This window comes from Strongylocentrotus purpuratus, unplaced genomic scaffold, assembly GCF_000002235.5.
Source record: "Strongylocentrotus purpuratus isolate Spur 01 unplaced genomic scaffold, Spur_5.0 spur5_contig_823, whole genome shotgun sequence".
In the NCBI taxonomy this organism is placed as follows: domain Eukaryota; kingdom Metazoa; phylum Echinodermata; class Echinoidea; order Camarodonta; family Strongylocentrotidae; genus Strongylocentrotus; species Strongylocentrotus purpuratus.
The window spans coordinates 468,592-488,210 of NW_022145528.1; the positions used below are offsets into that span (position 1 = coordinate 468,592).

General features: G+C 38.4%; 1 protein-coding gene across 1 annotated transcript in view; it reads left to right on the forward strand.

Moving 5' to 3' along the window:
• Window positions 1-1,676: 1,676 nt before the first annotated feature.
• Window positions 1,677-19,619, forward strand: part of LOC593978 (protein FAM49B) — a 30,759-nt gene continuing 12,816 nt past the window's right edge. The window contains exon 1 of the mRNA XM_011684513.2: window positions 1,677-2,060. The gene's annotated coding sequence lies outside the window, so the exon portion shown is untranslated. The remainder of the gene's footprint in view (window positions 2,061-19,619) is intronic.

Genomic DNA, 19,619 nt, shown 5'->3' on the forward strand with positions numbered 1-19,619 from the left:
AAAAATGAAAAGGTTAAATTCCAATGGCATTTGAAAGATAATACTAATTTAGAACTCCCCTTAAAAAAAAGGGGCTTGAAAATGTCTTTAAGTGGGAAAATAATGACTAATAGTTGTCAAATCGACTTAGGAGCTATAGAGCCAATAAGTAATAGTCTTGATTTTCAGACCAATGAGACCATGGTACCCCATGGTCGTATGTTTTATGCTGCGCAAAGATTCAATCAGTTTAATTTTGGCCATTACAAAAAGTGGGTTATTGATGTAGAAAAATCCTTTACAGCTCATTTTATGTACGTTATTACCAAAGAAGAAAAAAGCCAGTCAGTCACTCAATAGTGTCTGATAGTGAAGTCTAGCAAGAAAACAGTTTCCTTGCATAATTTGAATATTAGGACACTGCTAACGTTTAAATGCCAAAGATAGGACATACATGACATATTCATAATTCCTTCAAAGTTCTACACAATTTGAGGTTGGCCGCGAAAGAGACATAGTATCTTTAATGTATGGAGGTTAGGTTCTGGACTTCTGGTCCATGTTTGTTCTGAGGTTCTCTCCCAGCCTTTCTGTCTTAGGTGTTTGTTCGACATGTGTTTGTATTAAATGTGTCATAGCAATATGGAACCCTGAACATACAGAGCAAATTATTATTATGATTTTTTTTATTTTAATGGGTGAATGTTACCCTGCAAAGCCTATCTGCACTAGTTTGGCCAGGAGGGATTGGACCTCCCTGCATGGTCGCGACAGGTGGCTATCTCATCAAATCAGCTCTCAATTAACATAAGAAAAAGGGGACCATGGGGGACCAACAGTCACCGCTTAGGCACTATTTGCTATATAGAGGGCGAAAGTAGCTACAAGTAGTACAGTGGGCCTTTAATGTATGAAGGTTAGGTTCAAGTCCATGTTTGTTCTGAGGTTCTTCTACTCGATCCCAGCCTCGTTGTCTGGGGTGTGTATGCATGTGTTTGTATTGTGATCAATGTTGATTGGATTACCATGTGAACTAGCTGACTGTTGGTCTCAGACAACACTTCCTTCATTTGAACAAGTGCAGGTACTGTACTCACACAGATATGTGTGTTCATGTTGGCCTACATGTAAATATATATGTGGGACTTTGCACATTACTTATGCCGAGGTCACATCAATGCGTTGAGCCTATGCATTTCCATTTCGATGTCTTAATTCAGACATAGATGTACATTTAGCTCCGCTGTGTTTTCCATGCGTTTTAGGGGAAACAGAATGATAATGCATACAGTTTAGGCCCAAGAAAATTGTGGACTTGTTCAAATTTTTAAGTTCCGCTGCATTTCCACCTCGAACTGGCATAGATGATAGAGAGGGTATCGAAGTGACATTGAAAATTAGCATACTTAAAAATCTAGAATGCATTGTAGGGTAACATAAGCATATAATGTACAATTCATACATAGTTTGCAGATACAAACATAACAGAGGGTATGAGCTTGTAGACTATACTCAATCTTTATTGGCTAGTCTTCACTCAGTACACAATAGTTGTTGTTTATAAAGTGTCAAATAAAGTGCCTGTGCTTGTAGACTAGTTCATATTCTAAATGTATGTTTCATACTAACAAGTACAAGTCACAGTCCAGTGGTTGTACAGAGAAAGTCTGTCCGTCCGTCCGTCCGAATCCCCTATACAAGAAATCCTTAGGGTATTGTGGTAGGATGTATTAATAGCAATCTTTCAGGAAAGGCCGCTAATGGCCCGACTCGATCCGTGGTTAGGTGAGCTCTGTAGGTAGGAAGTGGACCTCCACACATCATTGAGTGATCGTCCGTCCGAACAAGCAGTTGTGTGCTCATCGCTTCCTATAGAAACTAATTTGTCGAGGGTAGATCAAGTTTATACAGCGTACGACTGGTGGTACTGCTGCAATACCTTTGTGAAGCTGTTTGGAATACCTGTACTAGGTATATTGTGGGATCTGCGGACTCCTTTTTGGATTTAGGAATATTACAATCTAATCGTGGACTTTATTATTGGGAAGTTGTAATTGCCTGGTATAAAACACAGAAACTTGGTGAGTAAATTAATTGGCATTCATAATGTAGAGTGCAGTGCAGGCTCATATGTATACCTACTTTATACTCCTTGTATTTACTTTTCATCAAATTATTAAATATTCACAATCATGTCTGCCTATACGACAGCCTGCACATATACAATTACCGTACATACTATAGAATATGAATAAGATGTACGGTATGAAGAAGCACATTGTATGATCACAAACTCTGTTTATGTACTGTATGTACAGTACATTGTAAATGTTGCACAACTTCAAGTACCAGTATAATTTCTTAGAAGTTTAATTTTGTTAACCTCCTTATCAAATACAAGCTGCCGTATTTGTATCACTACTACCGGTACATGTTCATGTAAGGGCTCAATGACTGGAGCCAAGCTCAGTGGTGGTGGTAGTGTGTAAAAGAGCTGCAATATGAATTTCCCAGAATGTAACTGCTGAATATTGTTGTGAGAATTTTTGTTTTGTTTTTAATTTGTTGTTGTATTAATTGTGCAATTTTGAATAAGAGCGAGTGCAGGTACCCAACAAATAATTGTTGATAGCGGTTCACACCAGGGGGGTATTTTCACAAAGCCTCTTTTCACTGACAAATGAGTGAAAAATCAGTGACAAATCTGCTGATAACCAATCAGAAGCAAGGATTTCACTAGCTTATAACAAAAACTCATTTAACTGTCATTTGTCACTGATGACAAGTTTGTGAAACACCCCCAGCAGTCCTTGTAAGGGGAGTTTCCAAATAGGCGTTACCAAATTGGTTGGCTGCTCAGATGATGCTATGTATCACTAATCTATTAAAAAACACAATGTAACTTGAAGGTAAAGACCAGTTTGGAAACGCCCCCCTCTCAAAGAATGAAATGGAAGCTCTTATATTACCAATCGTGAAAGAATATGTTTTGACTAATACATGATAACAATTTTGCCGGGAAACCGCCTACTAATCGATATATTTGGTAAATTAGTTTATCTATTGGGACCAAATAAATAATACGCATGTGTTGCGCACGTGTGCGTAGTCCCATATACATCTTTCTGTTTACAGTGCTTGTAACTTTACGAAGACTGGGCCAAATTTCTTATCATTTTGATGATTCCAGAACCTTGCGGTACACATCAATACTTATATGTACATGTACATGTATATGCTAGATGATCAACCTTTTCTGATCGATTCCACAACGTTTCTTTCACAATGCAATCGCATGACCAGAACTGGTCTTTATCTTTAACATTTCTAGTACAATTTACAATAGTATAAAACTTGAAATGAGTGGCAAACAACCTACTTGTATATCTACTATGTACCATTTTATTTTCTATAATTAGAAAGGAGCTTTGTACTACAGGAACCACAAGTAGTTTCTGATGAGAATTTCTTTGATTCAGGATAGATACAATGTAGATAGATAATGCACTCAACCACAGTGGCTATTCATAAGCCTTTTGCTCTTTGTTCTTTTCTAAGCGTTTCAATCAACGACTACAATATAGCAGGAAATCACACCAGGAAGAAACATACACCGTCATGTAAAGCGTTATAGAAACCTGGACGGCTCTTGTAGTCTGTTCATAATGAAGGAAATCTATATGAAACCTGTATTAAAAGAAACGTATAAAGAATCGTGTAGTGAAAGGAGTGTACATACTAGGAAACAAGATCATACAAAAGAACATTGTATCAGAAACTAATTTTAAATAGGTCAATGGACTTTACAGCTGGCCAATCATCTGCATGCATTTACATTAAGCCCCGCCCAGCTATACGATTTCTGTACGATATGACGTGCATTCAGACTAAAGCGGGAACCTGATTCTTAATTGAGTTTTTGTTTGAAACGATGCTCAAACATCCATTCTGATGTTCAAAATTTCTTTACACAACTGTTGGTTCAGACTTTAAAAAACGTAATAACTACTATAGAGTTATCTATACGATCCTTATGTAGCTATACGATGAGCTCTTGGAGTCTGAACGTAGGGTTAATGTAAAGCTTGGACGGCTCGTAGTCAGGGATAGGAAACGGGTTATGAAGGAGGAATAGACAGGATATCGCAGAACTCGTTAGCAATACAGATGACCCTCTTGACCCAATTTCCTCTTCATTTGTAGTTGTAGGTGTGTGTTCACATGGTACATGTAAGTCATGATCACTTACAGTGTCGTACCCTGTTTAAATATAAGTGTGAACATTGCTCATTTTTAGATGACCCTCTTGACCCAATTTCCTCTTCATTTGCAGGTGTGTGTTCACATGGTAAACTGTGATTGTACTAACAGTGTCGTACCCTCTTTGAATATAAGTGTGAACATTGCTTGTTTTTAGATGACCCTCTTGACCTAATTTCCTCTTTATTTGCAGGTGTGTTCACATGGTAAACTGTGATTGTACTAACAGTGTCATACCCTCTTTGAATATAAGTGTGAACATTGCTTGTTTTTAGATGACCCTCTTGACCCAATTTCCTCTTCATTTGCAGGTGTGTGTTCACATGGTAAACTGTGATTGTACTAACAGTGTCGTACCCTGTTTAATTATAAGTGTGACCATTGCTCGTTTTTAGATGACCCTCTTGACCCAATTTCCTCTTCATTGGCAGTTGTAGGTGTAGTTACCATGTGTTCACACGGTATGTCGTGATTGTACTTACAGTGTTGTACCCTGTTTAAATATACGTGTGAACATTGCTCATTTTAGATTCAAGGGGATGGGAGCTGGACTTAATTTAAATTTATTTTGATTTTATTTACTGCTATTGAAGGAAAAAAAAAACGAAATTCATAAATGACAAGAATGTAATAGAGGTGAATTACCTTGTCATTTGTGCCATGATGCTTGATAAAGCCCGCTTATAAACCTGTGCTGCATCGTCATGTTTGGTTTGATTTGAGTTATACTGCACATGGCTAAAATCACTGGAACAAACAAACTTGTTTACTTAAAGATATCACTGTTAATTGTAAGTGTAAAAATGTAGGAGGAGTGATATGTTAGTGGTAGAGCAGTTGTCTTGTTCTGGGAGGTCCTGGGTTCAAAATCAAGTTGATGAGTTTGTATATCCTTTAGTGAAGCATTAGTCCTCATTGCCGAGTCCCACGGATAGGACCTCAGCCGTAGGTCCCCATGCTTGCATACATGTATGCATACCCATAACCATATACATGTACTTGCTTTCATAGCAATCGATTGAAGAAAAAAAAAATCAATTAATCAATTAATCATCAATTATTACTGGTGAGTCGAAACCACAAGTTGATACTTTTACTATCCCATTTAATGAACTCTCAAAGCAGGTTTTAAAAAAAAAACAATTGGGAGACAGGTGCTTTAGAAATGAACTGGTTAAGGAATATGATTTTCCTGTTTCACACAACCGACACTTTGGTTGAATACACTGTAGTTTTGGTGCAAAATCTAATTTCAGTCCTGTATATCATCAGTTGGAGCAAAAAGGGTGTTACTTCATATACTTCAACACAGATTTCAGTGGTGCCCTTCTGGCTCTGATTGGGGGGGGGGTGTTTCTTAAAGCTGTGCGTCAAGTTACGCATGACTTTACGAACGTCTTCAATATGAACAGCTAAATCAGGGCTGTCAACTTGTAAGAGCACATTTTTTGTTGTTTTTGGTGTGTGTATATGGTACGGTTTGGCGGGAGGTTTTTCATAAACCGGGAGATTCTACATCGTTGGCGGGAGAGCAGGAGGAAAGCGTGTGGCAGGAGTCTCCCGCTACGAGCTTTTGAGGCGGCGGGAGAATGAGCGTGGTGGTGTAAGACTCCCTCCAAATGCGGGAGGGTTGACAGCCCTGGCTAAATGGGATTCTCAAATCCTTTTAATTGCAGGAGCTAAAGTTGAAATATGCAGATGTAGATGAACGTTATCATTATTAACAAAACATTTTAATGCAAAGTGTACTTTGGGCTACAATTTAATTGAGATTATGGGAAATACAGTCACACTTTCTTAAAACGTCAGGAAAAACTTTGAGAATCCCATTTGGCTCTTCATATTCAAATCATTTGTAAAGTCATTCGTAACTTTACGCACAGCTTTATGAAACACCCCCCAGGTGATATATTTCAGCCGTATGACCGGTAACAGGGTAGAATACAATGAACTGTCACTGAATATTTGTTTAAAAGGGGCTGGGTGAGGGAATACAATAAATGCACCTACATGGGTATTGTTTAATTGTTGATTTGTGTGAGCCATGTCAATTGCTAATAACAATTGCGCAAGGTTATATCTTTAAGAAACCGGTGGTGTGCGAATTATGTAGGGCACGAATCGGTCACGGGGAATTTTGTGTTTGATAAATGCGTGTAGAATGGTATTTTCACTTTAGGCGTTCAAAGAAATTGTGATACCAATTATCAATTGGGCATATTTCACGATGTAAGAACTTGGAAAACTTGCTTGCATGTTGTAGTGAGTGGTTTCTATGAAAAGAAGGTGGGGGAAAACTGTTTTTGAATGGTTATCATGGAACGCTGCATTTGAACAATAATTTGCCTTTCATTTTGACTGTGTGTGGTAATAAACTTTGCAGTGCATTCTATTGACTCTGATTCTCACATACTGTATGTATGTAGGCTTGGCAATAAAGGCCACACCAGAGCTAATTGAAAGAGATATTAACATTTTTTGTACATGGGGAAAAATTGGGGATAAACTAATATACATGTAGCTATTATAATGCAAGTGGGCACATGAAGTATTAGGTATTAATTTGGGACTGCACATATAGTGTATAATTGCAGGGCGGTCAGCCTAGTCAGAAATGTGTAACTTTAAAATCAAAAGCTGTTTGTTAAACTCATTCTTTTAAAGCGTATCTACACTAGTTTGGCCAGGAGGGATTAGACCTCCCTGCATGGTCACTGACAGGTGGTTATCTCATCTTATATAAGCTCTTAATTAACATGAGAAAAAGGGGACCATGGGGGACTAATGGTTACCGATTAGGCATTTTTTGCTATATAGAGGGCGCAAGTAATTATAAGTAGTGCAGTGAGGCTTTGAAAGGGACACAATCTGGCTGTATGGTAATATGTTAAAAGGTGTCTGGATACAAAAAGGGAAAGTCCTCCAGAGAATGCAGAACTTTATAACAGGTTCTGTTCTTTACAATCCAATTTTATGTGGATATGATTTTCTGATATTTGAACATTCAAACTTGATAGCTATCAAATTGCACACATGCAGTGACAAGTCAGTGATGCTGTGTTTTTACAAAAACACATGATAATAAATACTGAGTGGTATAAACTCCTATATGTACTTGTAAAATACATACCGGTACATGATATTCATAGTGTGCAAGATCCTTGTTTACATTGTAGAAGGTACGTCTACAGTTGTACATATATATGGGAATAACACTGAGAATTCATTCAGCCCTTGTCCTGTGTGCTAACAATTAGATTTCAACTTCTCTGCAGGTAGCAATTGAGATAATATTGAAATTCAGCTTTGGAACGATGGGGGGAGGGGGGGGGGCAGTTAAATATGTAAGCAAATTCATGAGGCCTGCAGGTATGATAGGACCATTTATGCAGCCCCAACACCATTTTGAAAAATCACTACTGGAAAAACACCCCTAAAAACTGTCAGTGTTGGTTTTTTCTGATTATTTGCAAAGATTAATTGTTCTTAAAAGAGAGAGATTATCAATCTATATTATATGTGGCACACAGTCTACCATCGCACCCTTGCAAAATTTCTACAAAATATTTAAAAAATGATTGTTTGATAAATCTCTCTTGTAATTCGTAAATCCCGCCTCCTGAGCTTGTTGTACAGTACATGAGACTTTGAGAGCCAGAAGGTTGTTAACTCATATCCTGTAGTGCAGGGACCCGTTTCACAAAGCCTTTTTTCGATGACAAATCTGCCGACAACCAATCAGAAGCAAGGATTTCAGTAGCTTATAACAAAAACTGTCATTTGTCACTGATGACAAGTTTTGTGAAATGGGGACCAGACTTGACACCATTTTTGCTCTCAATGGACGATTTATGAACGAGGACGAGCTTATTGACCTGGATACCTAATTGCTTTATGACTAAAGCCAGGTAAATTGATGAGCGGCCATTTTGACCCTTATGAATGGTTGTTTTGATTGCATTTCCCTGTACGAAAGGACAGCGGTTTGTAATCACCATCATGTAACATTTTGATGATCATGCCATCTATTTATAGCCTTATAGTAGTTTGCTGTCCCAATAAATGATTTGGACTTGACATTAAACCAGGTATTCTGCCCACACATAACAGCTTTCTGAATGATTTTTGATGTTTATCTTCCTCATTATGCATGAGTCACAGAAGGAAATTGATGTACATATATTAAGTAATTATTCTTAAACACTCTCTTTTTTATTTATGCAAGCCATATAAGGAGATTTGTTCAATATTTTTGCCGTAATTTTCATAATCCCAATTCCTAAAATTTGAAACCAGACCCCCTATACGAATAGTAAAATATAGTATCAAAACTCTGAGATAAACCAGTCTTTTTGGTGCCAGAAGGGCATTCACTGTGTGTTAATGTATCTGAATGAGTTAATGCCTTTCAGCTCCAAATGCAAAATACATGTATCCTATTGCATACATGTAGTTCTGATATTTTGAAATCATGTTTTGACTGTATGTGAACATGTGGAGTGTATAGTTTGAAAAGGAAACCGGGGAAACATAATGAATTTTGCAATATGAAGTACCTAGCATTTCACCCCCCCCCCCCCCCCTCCCCTCCTTGAATGTATTAAACCTAATGAATGGCAGTCAATTGAAGGAGTATATTGCTGCCGACAAGCAGAGCGCTACATCCCTTATCCCCTCAGCGGCTAGCTTCAAGCTCTGTCGGATCACAGCGTTCATGCTATTTCTTTCAATATGCCGTAAATCCCTGGACCGAGAATCGAGACACGTCCGATATTGCCAATTTTAACGCCACTTTCCTTCTCTGCCTATTACCCAGAGCGTGCAGGAAAGGCAATAATGAATATCATGTCATCTGCGTAGAGCGGGAAAGACATTAAATACATGTATGTGTTAAGAAATGGGAGTCAGTACCTCTCTAGCTCTCCACCGACTATTTTGTAATGGTACATTCTTGTTTTGGGGTATTTTGGATTGGCTATAAAAATGAAATCTCTTTTCCTTCATAGCAAGTCCCCCCCCCCCCAGTATGTATGTGAGCTTTAGTTTCCCAGTGCTCTTGTAGATGAAGTTTCCGAACCTAGATCGCTCTCTGCCCCTATGTTTCTTTTGGTTTTTTGTTACTCACTGCAAAGAGTGAATTTCAGGTACTTAAATGGAATAGATATTAGAGTTAAATGATGTTAATCAGTTGAAAGAACTATTTTTTTATTATTTTATATTTACATGGGAGTGATCAGATTTACTGCACTTTAAAAAAACATGCAAATCTTTTCAGGACTCCCCAATCATCCCCCTTCTCTCACATGGTGCAACCATAAACCTACTCTAAATCTACATGTATTATACCACGTACATGTGAATAACGTAGCTACCGGTAAATGCACACTGCCATATTGGATTATTGGTACATCAATTCCATCTATGTGCTCTGCACTTTTGCTACTTATCCATTCTACTCCTCTCTCTCTTTTTACCTTTCAATTTTTTTTCCTTTGCCCCATAGACTTTGTCCCCTTCCATCATAATTCCTCTTGACTTGAACGAAACATGAAAGCTCTTTCCTTCCCCTCCTACCGGATAGAATTTTAGATTTTGAGATGAGGTTCTTAGTATTCATGGGGCATCAGCCCTAACTCACTCCTAAGCCCGGGTATTGCATGGAAGAACATGAACCAATTTGGAGACCTAGCCATTGTCATGAATACAGAAGAGTTTGTATTATGAGAGTTCATATTGAGGATGTTCATATACTGCATGTTCACATTGCCTTTGAACTTTAATAGTATGAAAGTGCTGCTGAGCCCCTTTTGCACTGGGAATGTGTGTATGTTGGACTAATTCTCCTCAGTTGTCATGAAGACAGAAGAGTTTGTGTTACAAGAGTTCATATTGAGCATGTTCACATTTGGCATGTTCGCATTGCCTTTGAACTTTAATAGTGTGAAAGTGGTGCTTAGCCCTTTTTGCCCAAAGTTTGAATGGGAATGTGTGAATGTTATTATGTTGGACTATTTCCCCTCCGTTTAAACATAATTGAACATGCAAGGCATGAAGTAGTTTATTGGGACTGTGTACAGCTAGGTAAAATGTCAGATTCCCATTCTGCTGGTATGCAGAAAAAACTTCCTGAGTTTCTGAAAAGCTAGAAAACAAGGTTTAACCAGATTTGTATGCCAGTGTTATTGGGCTATGCATAGGCTAAATCCTCAAGAACTTTAATAGTCCTTTGTATGTGATTTAGTTGTAACACCTTCCTATCGGTTATTAGCAATTGTTAAAACCATACACATGATTTCTTATAGCCAAGATATAGCAATTGCATTAAAGCTCCTGTGATGTGATATCAACATAGATATCAATTTGTTCCCTTTTAATCTTCACATCTATGACCCCTTTCCGAAAGGCTACCTGTACTTCTGCCGAGGTTCACTCTGAAGTCATTGCTCTCCTTGTATCTAGATTGACTGTCATTGCCGAGATAAATGTTTCATGGTAGCAATAAATGTCAGTAACATGTCCGCTCCATGCTGCGTGATAGCCCGTTATTAGGTCTGTCCTCATCGGCTCGAGTATGCCAAATAACCCGCTATTCTAACTACCCTGATTGCAAATCAGCCAGTTAATTGGTGTCTACATGTACATCAGCCCACAGTTGCAAGTAACGGGATATTTGGTTGAGAAAATATCCCAAGAAACTATGGTCTTGTTTCCAAAATAACGAAATAGCAGGCTAATTTGCCCCCGTCCGAGCTAGTTTGCACCCGTCCAAGCTAGTTTGCAATAAGCGTATCAGTCTGGTGAAGATGCAATTTTGAGCTTCGGGTAATATCCGGAGTCCTAAAATAGCGGGTTATTCAGAAAACTCGAGCTGATGAAGACAGGCCTATTGAGGATTCAAACATAATTAGCCAGGTTCACATGAGTCCGCCAACTTTAAGATTAGCTTGTGGTTTGAAGGACATGCTTGTAATTTCTGAACCTAAAGTGTACTTGAAGTTTTTTACCATGAACTGATGGCTAATCCCCAAAACATCCACTTCATGTGGTACAATGTAGTTTAAAACTCTGAGCAGTCATTATTTTGCTGTTGTTTGAAGCTTGAACATTGAGCATTGTTGATAGTGGGTCATTGTTTGTGAAATTCAAGGATTTAGCACTTACAGTTCCAATTTTATGAAGATTTGCTCACGTACATGTACTGTTTGAATTTATGATGATGATGATGCTATGTGAACATAGCTATTGTGGTAATAAATGTCAGTTACATCTCTGTGTCACGCTGGGTGATAGCCGTTATTAGGTAGAGGATACAAACATAGGGAATGCCAAGAGTCCTTCCATCATGCGTAATTTACGAGAGTGGGCCAGGTCAATTGCCCGTTGCACAGATTAATAATAATTAATAATATTTGGTCCTTGTATAGCGCATATCGCATTACATAACGTCTCTATGGCTTCCAAAGAGCTTTGATTGTTATGTTGCTGGTTTATTTCTAGTCAAGGAAGTAGCAGCCTAGCAGGACATGCAGAGATTTCAGATCAAAATGAGTCCCCCTCCCATCTGGGTCCATTTATCTTTTTCTCTCTTTCATTAAATATGTTTCATTTAATGATGGAGGTTTGTTAATTGGTTAATTTTTGTAGATACTTTCCCCTCTCATAATCTCCTTCAGAGAGAAAGACGGAGAGAGGGGGGGGGGGGGTTGAGAGGGGTCCGGAGGGATGGAAGAGGGGCGCAGTAAAGGGAAAGAAAGAGAGATGGATGATTTAAACTCAAGACTAAACAAATTTGATTTGTATGAAGTGTTTTCATTGCATGGATATATAGGTACTAATATTAATCTAGGTGGAGCCAGGCCCATATGTTTGATGATATAATTGTTTTGTTACTTCACTCCATGTACAAATTACATACAGCACTTATTGCATCAAACTGTTTTTACATATCTGCTTTGAGCTACGTGTAGAAAGGCAATGTTCAGTCACCCTGTGTATGCAATGATTGGGATGAAATACCCTTTTGACTCTCAGCCGACAATATCACGTAATGAGCTTCATTTGAATTTCATCCTCATAAAACCCATTTATTGATGATTTGTAAGTAGGTCTATATTCCATTCAGGCGTAATTGGTCTTGACGTTGATTCAAATCACGTACCGGTCTGCATAATTAATTACAGCGTTTGATTCGTGATGATGGTCATTTTTTATTCAGGACCTCTGTGACCGTTGGGAATTAGGGTACGTCAGAGAGGCCATCTGTCTTGTCTTGTCTGAAGGATGGATTGGTGAAATGTGTCGCTGCTCCAGGCTTCCAGTCATGAAACATGTAGTGTGGTTAGATCTGAGATCAGGAGAGTGTTTCACAAAGGGTGCGTTTATTGACCAAATTTTTGCCTAGAATCAGGTTTCTCAAACGTCTTTCAGGCAAATTTTGAAGGTGATAAACGCAAAGCCTTTTTTAAACGCCTTTAGATATGGGCATATCTAAAGACGCAAAAAGGTGTGTTTTGAATGTGACATACAAATCGAACCTTCCCCGGCTAATTTCCGGTTCAGCGAAATAGTGCGCACCCTGTGCTATGCCCTAGTTGACCTCCGAGCAACTCTCTGCTTCCCGAGTCAAACGGCGCAAAGCAGGTGCTCAGAGACAAGGCCTTTATTTTGAATCGTGAAGAGACGCTAAACGCGACATCCCGAAAATCACATTTGTATAGTGGGGTTCGATAGTGGGGTGCGATAGTGAGGTTCTATATGTACATATCTAGTGGCAAGACCCGATAAACGCAACCAAAGACTAAGATTGACTTGAAGTTGTACTTAAATATGACAGGCCAGTTCTTGTCACTGTTTGCTCTCACCATCTACTGGCATTGGTTTCTCAAGGGACGTACAAATCAAAGCCACAAATCTACAGAATTTGTATTTTTTGTTAATTCATTATTGAAGGAACAATATCTAAAGATCATGACATTTATTTTAAAGCTTTCGTTCAAACTAATTCAAAGGCAACTATTATTTGCTTTTGATGCTCAATAATTTATTCATCAACCCATTCTATTTCAGGAAGGGGGGGGGGGGAGGGCTCTTCACCTCTAGGTTTCACATGCCTTTTGTCAGTGTCGAGAGGCAGAAAAGCACCAACCCTCTTTAAAGACAATTTTAGCACACTTCACCTTCAAGAGATGATTTATAGTACAAGTACAGTAGGCCGAGAGGAATAGAAACAAGCATTATAATGTCCTTCATGTAAAATGAATCTCTTTTATTTACATTTTAATGTGAAACTGAAGCAAGCAAGTGCACTATCCACAACTTCACATCACCTGTTTAGAGCCAGAAAGGAGTTAAATCTCTGTAATAAGTACACTTTCTTCTGGATCTTAGCAGTTAAAGGTAAAGACCAGTATTGGAAACGCCCCAATTTCAAAAAAATGAAATGGAAGCTCTTATTACCAATCATGTGAAAGAATATGTTTTGACTAATACATGATGATACAAATTTTGCCGGGAAACCGCCTACTAATTGATATATTTGGTAAATTTGTTTCTCTCATGGTCTGTGAGAGATATAGGGTAGTCCCATATACATCTTTCTGTGTATAGTGCTTGTAACTTTACGAAGAATGGGCCAAATTTCTTATCATTTTGATAATTCCAGAACCTTGCAGATGCTAGATGCTAGATGATCAACCTTTTCTGATCGATTCCACAACGTTTCTTTCACAATGCAATCGCATGACCATAACTGGTCTTTACCTTAAAGTTTGCTCACATACTTGTACTCAAATACAACAAGAAATAATTATAATACAGTCAAACCTGCTTTAGTGACCACCTGTCTATAAAGACCTCATTTTTTGTTTCCCTTGAATAAGGTTTCTCATTGAAACCTGTACTGAAAGAAACTATACTTAAAGACCACTTTCCTATAGAGACCACTTTTTATGTATACCTTGAGCAGTCTTTACAGGTTTCACTGTAGTTAATACAGAGTGAATGGCCTCACACACAGAGGCATATTGATGTGATATGCCTGTTGTAATTACAGAATGTAAACGTCTAATGATGAGACATGGAATATTGCTCGGCGGCGTGAATCACCAATGCTAACGTCCAGTTTAAAAAGACCTCGGGGAGACCTTGACGACGATTAAATATTAGTGTTTGCTTATAATCCTCTGTAGTTCTACAGTGCAATTATACTAAAAGCCTACTGGTACATTCAATAGCTATGTTCACATGGAACCATTGTTGTTTTAACTTTAAGTTGCTTATTTTAAGTTGCTTATAATCCTCTAAAGCTAACTGGTACATTCAACAGCTATGTTCACATGGGACCGTTGCTGTTTTAACTTTAAGTTTGCAAACCCTCATTTACAAACAGCGATCCACTAACATCAAGAAAGGTTCACACGGGACAGAAACAATGAATATTCTAAGGTTTAAACTACAAGGCATGCAAGTACTACAAGCTGGCATAACCTCAAAGCTAACTTTGTCTGCAATTACTTCAAGTGAAGATGCTCCCCCCCCCCCTCCCCCGTCTTTGCCGCTCGTGATGATGGCACTAGATTGTTCATGGTTTATGACTTCAAGTAAACTTCAACTGTCCTAACCAGACATGAATCCACATCATCCATTATTTTACTGCAAGATGATTTCTTAGTTTAAAACCACGACCTAAACTTATAGTTGATGGATTCTCATGTGAACCTAACTAATAATACCTTCATCAGTAATCTGCCTTAATATTTGGAGTAATCACTTATCTTTTGGTAATTATCTCAAGGGTAGCGGTATAAAAGTCATTCTGAGTCACTGGTCATGGAGAATCCTTGCGTATTGCAGGACTTTGGTTGCAATAATTTGGAAATCATAAAAATGTACTAAAAAGCAATCGCATGCTATGGATATAGGACAAGGTTTTGGTTAGTAGTACTGAACAACTCATATTTCTTATCTTTCAGTGCTATTCTACTCTGAATTTGTATTTTCATTTCTGTAACAATAGTATTTTTTCCCTTCAAGTTTAGAGGATTTTATTGGCAGTCACGAATGAGATATTATTAATTATGAATAATTTAACTGTACAAATACAATCTACATGCAGCTCTCTAAGTTGTGTTCTGTGTACATTGGCCTACATGTACATGTATGGAATTGCATTTTCTGTATGAAAACAACGTTGGTTTCATGGAATTCCTTGAGATACTTGCTTGTATCCAGAGTGCAATAGGAATAAAGTATAGGCCTACGTGTAATCGATATGTTTACATCTGTAGCAGATGGCTTACAAATGCTGTATTGGGTTTCCATGTAATGCTGGTATCAATTCTGTTTAATGCTTGATGACATTTGTAATAGCATACCTGAGTGTCTATCTACATGTATGTTGTGGTCACTCCTCTCACATCAAGCCTGTCTTCATCAGACCGAAGTTGCCAAATAACCCGCTATGTTAACTAGCCCGATCATAAATATGTATAACATGTAAATATAGTGAAAAAATAAAGAAATCCTCATGGGAGAGGCAAAGAGAAAAGAGAAAAAAAAATAGCAAGATATTTACTCAAGAAAATATCCCAAGAAATCTTGGTCTTTTTCCCAAATAACGGGCTAATTTGCGCCCGTCCGAGCTAGTTTGTGATGAGCGTATTGGTCTGGTGAAGACTCAATTTCAAGCTTCGGGAAAATATCCAGAGTATGAGAATAGCGGGTTATTTTGCAACTTCGATCTGATGAAGACACGCCTATCGAGACTGCAATAAAACTTAAGGATTTCGGAAAGCTCTGTACTTTCAGTTGAAGCTTTTTTTATTCAAAAGAAGTTAGAGTTACCATTTGACACAACCATCACAGTAATTCAAATTTGGTTTACAGTACCTGTAGAATTCTATGACAATCCTATCACTCCCCATAGATATGTATATATGTTTTCATTTTCCATAATTTTTTGTCATTCATGTTGACCTGTAGTTTGAAAAAGTTGAAACGTTTCTTAGGAGAGAATTTAGAATAATGTACACTTGTTTGTTTGTTCGTTTTACCTGACTGCCAAGAAAACATGTGCATGCTTGTACATGTAAATAAGCAACCAAGTCCTTTTGAGGGACTTGGTAATAATGACCAATGCCTTACCAAAGGGCACTATATAGCGCATCGACTTAGTCTTGAACCTGTGATCTCCAGATTACGAGACCACTGCTCTACCACTGAGCCAGGGTGCCTCCTACATGTACATTACATGTAAAGTACATTCATAAGAGGCTAAAAACAAAAGCTATACTAGGACAAAATACCTAATCTTTGGACCATGAACCTACTACTCCTTGTTTCAACCAAGATACGGGTGTCCATGTACTCTGTATGAGGAAGTGTGTTTAAGAATTTCAGTTTTCTTACAGAAGGTACTATTTAGATAACTTGAGCCTTCTATTGTCACTCATATCGCTGGAAATAAAAGGGTTGACTCCCTTATTTGAATACTCAGAAACTACTTCCTCATTTATCAAAGAAATATGTGTGTACAGTGTAAATGTTAGGCCAGTACTCATATAGCTGTTTGATAATTAATAATTATGTCTTATCTCCAAAACCTCTTCCCCTCTTCTTGAACTTTCCTTATTTTTCTTCTCTCTCTCTCTTTCTTTCCTTCTCTCTCTCCCTCTCTCTCTCTCTCTCTTTCTTTCCTTCTCTCTCTCTCTCTCTTTCCTTCTCTCTCTCTCTCTCTCTCTCTCTTTCTTTCCTTCTCTCTCTTTCCTTCCCTCTCTCTCTTTCCTTCTCTCTCTCTCTTTCCTTCTCTCTCTCTCTTTCTTTCCTTCTCTCTCTCTCTTTCTTTCCTTCTCTCTCTCTCCTTCTCTCTTTCTTCCATTCTATGTCTCCCTTTCTTTCATTCTCTGTCTCCCTCCTCTCTCTTTCCTCTTTCACCATTTCTTTCCTTCGTCCTTTAATATGTGTTATGTCATCATGTATCTGTCTTCTCCCCTCTTTTCATCTCTTTCCTTCTATGTTTCTTCACCCCGTGCTCTTCCTGCCCCCTCTTCATCTCCTTCTAGCCCCCCTCTCCCTAGCTCTCTCTCCATCTCTCTTTCTCTCTCTCCCTTCTCTCGTTCTCTCCCTCCCCCTCTCTCTCTCTCTCTCCCTCCCCCCCTCTCTCTCTCTCTCCCTTTCACCATCCTTTCCCCCTCCCCTTGTGCATCAAATCCTCCTGCTACACCTTTCGTTATATTCCTCTGTGTTTCCTTGTTCGTACAATCCTCCCCCTTCCCCCTTCACCTTTTCTATAAGATAAGTGTCTGGGTTATTAGAACATAACAGTATCGTCCAGTATTCTTTTTCATCTCTCCTTCTCTCGACTCTACGTTTCGCTATCATGATGATGCTTACCGACGTCACCGTATCACATTTACACGCCTGACATACAGCACATATGAATCATGACCAGTAATGTTTATGGATGAGTAGAGATTCTGTGTATCACCAGCGACATAAGAATCACAGGGACATTCACACTAGAGGAAATGTATACAGTGGAAACATATACCAAACTTGCGTAACGAAATGCCGTACAATGAATTCTGCTGGTCTGAAAGAGGGGGGTAGTGTAGTGCAAAATGATTTGTGGAGATTTTTCTTTTATTCTTAGATTTACTTTATCAAAGAATATTCAATTTCTAGTTTAGAAGTTAAGGCTCTTTTGAAGTTCAGAGATATTTGGAAAGCTTATTTTCTTTTGAGCATTACAACATATAAGTTGTATCATTCATGTGAGGTTAAATTAGTGACATATTATATGGCAAAAATTCCTTATTTTTTCTAGCCTCTGTATTGGAAGCTATTTGCACAGAAATTACAAAATGTCATCTACTGCATGCATGGAACTGAGGTGTTCACACTTGTACAAGCATTGCTTTTTAGTGGACCCCTCTGTTTCCAACATGTATTTGTTTACATTTGTTTTAAATGCTTATGATTGATTTGTAATGTTTTGTTGGAAACATGAATAAATTGAAATTGAAATTGAAATTGAACTTTGTCCTCTAATGGCGTAGAACCCTTCTAAAACTCTTTAAAGTTTACCCCACCATATACTCTGAAGATGATATGCATCCATCAAGAGTAATTTTATTTGTATGAGTGTTTGATATGTTATCTCCCCTCCGCCAAATGTATCACCATCCGTCACATTCCAATTGAATGACTGATAGACGCGCATCTGTTTCTCTGAGAGACCCTCGTGTCTCCTCGCTGCTTTTGTCGTCACGCCGGTCGCTTCCTAATTACTGCACATCTGACGGATTTATCATGTTGAGAACCAACCGCGGTCTGTGCGCAGCTAGCGCATTCATGCGGTGAGTGGCGGATCGATTTAGTCGTCTCTCACTCTCGCATTCTTCTTTGGTCGGTGGAGTAGCTTTTGGTTCCCTCCGTCTTTGATGAGGCTAAGATGCTGTCCCATCAAGGCTTGATGTTTGCTTGATATGGTGTCCTTAATGAGCAACTGTCTGCCGTGGAGAAGATCAAAAGAGCGACATGAATGCTGTTTCTTCTCCTATTAAGAACCAAAAGGGTGTTATCCCAGTTCTGCAACACAAGCTCTGGCATCAATTCTAATGGGGCGTTGCAAGAAAGTTGCGATTGATTGCAAGTTGCAACATTTGCAACTGATATTTGCAATCGATTGCAACTCAACTTTCTTGCAACGCCCCACTAGTCTCCTAAATTTCATAGGATTTTTGTTAGGATTAAAGTTTTAACAATTAAATTAAGTTAATTAGATCTAGCTTTTATTTTCCTTTCTCTCTCTCTCTCTCTCTTACTAATGGGGCGTTGCAAGAAAGTTGAGTTGCGATCAATTGAAAATTTGCAATTAATTGCAAGACTTGTGCTTGATTTTGTGGGATTTGCAATTGATTGCCACTTTCTTGCAACGCCCCATTAGTCTTACACTAATTGAATTCCTAAATTCAACACTGAATGGGACACTACATGTTCCCTAACCACCGCCCTACAGGTACACCTGACCCATAAGTAAAGCCATGGTGAACCACAATTCTCGAGACATTTATTTTGAATGTCATGTAAAAGACAGTAATAATAATGATAATATTCGGTTCTTGTATAGCGCATAATCACATTATATAACATCTCTATGCGCTTCCAAAGAGCTTTGAATATTGTTACCCTAGCTGTAGCTCCGGCAGCCGTTATCAGCGCACAGTTTATTTCATTTTCAAGGAATAATCCTACCAGGTACCCATTTACCTCACCTGGGTCGATTGTGGCAAATGAACATCAATGTGTAGATCAGTATTTCATTGTGTTTTTCATCCACGTTTCTCTGTGATACCAATCGTTTTTCTTCTCTTTTCTTGTCG